Consider the following 2,478-nt stretch of genomic DNA (forward strand, 5'->3'; position numbering starts at 1 on the left):
GAAAGGGAACGCAGCCATCTAGAAAGCCAAAAGCTCAAGAACAACCCTGACACATGAAAACAAGAGATTGATCCAGACTTTGTAACTTTAGCTGGAGGAATGTTCCGCATAATTAACCACTATTGAAGCAAAGTGCTCAGCCAATGATTTTTTCCGTGCAATTGGGACAATAGTCCCAGTTAATCGGTGGAATTTTACATTATAGTTAATCATGTCGTCTAGATGACTTTAAGCACTTTGATAATTCAAATAAATAAATCTTTTAAAAGTATCTAAACAACAAACCGAGCTAAACTTACAATTTGGGCTTACATTTGTACCTGACCATCATTTAACAGAAAGTACCTTTTCAATCGCGCAGCTATATTTAATCCCACACACACACAACTCACAAAGTCAATTCACATTTCCTGGATCAGTTCACAGGCACAGTGTACCCCTGAAGCTGTCACAGAGAAACTCTCATCTCCACTTCCAATTCAGTTAAAGTGCTCTGAAGAAGCAGATTCGAATCGACTTCTCTCACCACAGTTTCTCACAGACCAGCGGAGATGTTCCAGCACTTTAGGTTTCTATTTCCGTTCCAATACACTATGAACAGCAATTTTCCCTTTTCCAGCAAACGTTGCGCTCTTTCTTGAACTGGGGTCAGTCCACTTGAATGTGTTCTTCCCAGCAGAACTCTCGACTGGTGATTTTCTCCACAGCCGTGTCCTCCAGGAGCTTTTCTCAGGCGCCGAATTCCCGAGGCGTCGATTTGTCCTTGTGTAGTTTATCAGCGTTTTTAGCACTGCGTATCGATTTTTTAGCATCTGTGACATTCTGCTGTTATGCCAATCAATAAGTGTCAATTATTTAATGTTTTAATATCTCAAGTGCCCACTTAAAAGTGAGAAATCTGGACCTTCGACAAATCTGTGGAATGAACAGGTTGAATTGAGTGAGGTAAACGAGGAACTGAATAAAGATATTGGATTGTATAATGATGGTTTTTAAAAAGCGGGCAAATTGTGGATGTTCTGCAAAAGGTGAATTGCTTTGCAAGTCTAAAATATGGAACGCTTCACGAATTTGCGTGTCATCCTTGCGCAGGGGCCATGCTAATCTTCTCTGTATCGTTCCAATTTTAATATATGTGCTGCCGAAGCGAGCACAAATCAGCGCCCAGGATCAGCGCCTTATTAATGCTCAATATTCAACATGCTTTTTGGTTGCACTGACTTTATTTCCTTGATTAAGTTTTCTTTCAACTGTACATTAACGTTCTGCTACAGAATATTGCCTCAAACAAATTGTGCTACAAGCACACTGGGACTCTTAAATTTTGGGGCTTCCAAACATACACACTGACATTAAGTCACATGTAAATGCAAAGCATTCTGGTCGCCCGTTTCCGCAGGTCACAGCTCCCTCTTCGAACTTGCTGGTGAAGTCAATGCTTTCAGCATCACGATGTAGCCAGACAGGCCAGCAAGGGATCCTTTCAAACATTTCCAGAGCAGTTAGCACACGACTGCTCTTGGCTGAAAACACCTTGTCGTTTACCAACTATGTAGTGTCCAATGTCAGTCTTCAAAGCTACAGCCCCACTCAAGTGGCGTGCACATGGGTGCAAGAATCAACAAAGAATTCTGCATGTCGGACATGTCATAGCTGCCAACAGAAATGAGTTTGTGAAATATAGCAACAGCTTCACGAAAGGGAACGCAGCCATCTAGAAAGCCAAAAGCTCAAGAACAACCCTGACACATGAAAACAAGAGATTGATCCAGACTTTGTAACTTTAGCTAGAGGAATGTTCCGCATAATTAACCACTATTGAAGCAAAGTGCTCAGCCAATGATTTTTTCCGTGCAATTGGGACAATAGTCCCAGTTAATCGGTGGAATTTTACATTATAGTTAATCATGTCGTCTAGATGACTTTAAGCACTTTGATAATTCAAATAAATAAATCTCTTAAAAGTATCTAAACAACAATCCGAGCTAAACTTACTTTTGGGTTGTTTACCTGACCATCATTTAACAGAAAGTACCTTTTCAATCGCACAGCTATATTTAATCCCACACACACACAACTCACAAAGTCAATTCACATTTCCTGGATCACTTCACAGGCACAGTGTACCCCTGAAGCTGTTACAGAGAAACTCTCATCTCCACTTCCAATTCAGTTAAACTGCTCTGAAGAAGCAGATTCGAATCGACTTCTCTCACCACAGATTCTCACAGACCAGCGGAGATGTTCCAGCACTTTAGGTTTCTATTTCAGTTAAACTCCTATTCTTTTATTATTTTCCTTGCATTAAAACGCCATTCCCATTCTCCAAGTCTTATCCCACATCTTCCAATACATTATGAACAGCCATTTTCCCTTTTCCAGCAACAATTGCGCTCTTTCCTGAACTGGGGTCAGTCCACTTGAATGTGTTCTTCCCAGCAGACCTCTCGACTGGTGATTTTCTCCACAGCCGTGTCG

General features: G+C 41.1%; 1 non-coding gene across 1 annotated transcript; it reads right to left on the reverse strand.

The window, feature by feature from the left end:
- Positions 1-1,047: 1,047 nt before the first annotated feature.
- On the reverse strand, positions 1,048-1,154 carry LOC121286628. Its single transcript, XR_005945027.1, has one exon. It is a non-coding gene; the product is annotated as a U6 spliceosomal RNA (small nuclear RNA).
- Between the last annotated feature and the right edge of the window lie 1,324 nt (positions 1,155-2,478).

This window comes from Carcharodon carcharias, chromosome 13 (assembly GCF_017639515.1).
Source record: "Carcharodon carcharias isolate sCarCar2 chromosome 13, sCarCar2.pri, whole genome shotgun sequence".
NCBI lineage: Eukaryota > Metazoa > Chordata > Chondrichthyes > Lamniformes > Lamnidae > Carcharodon > Carcharodon carcharias.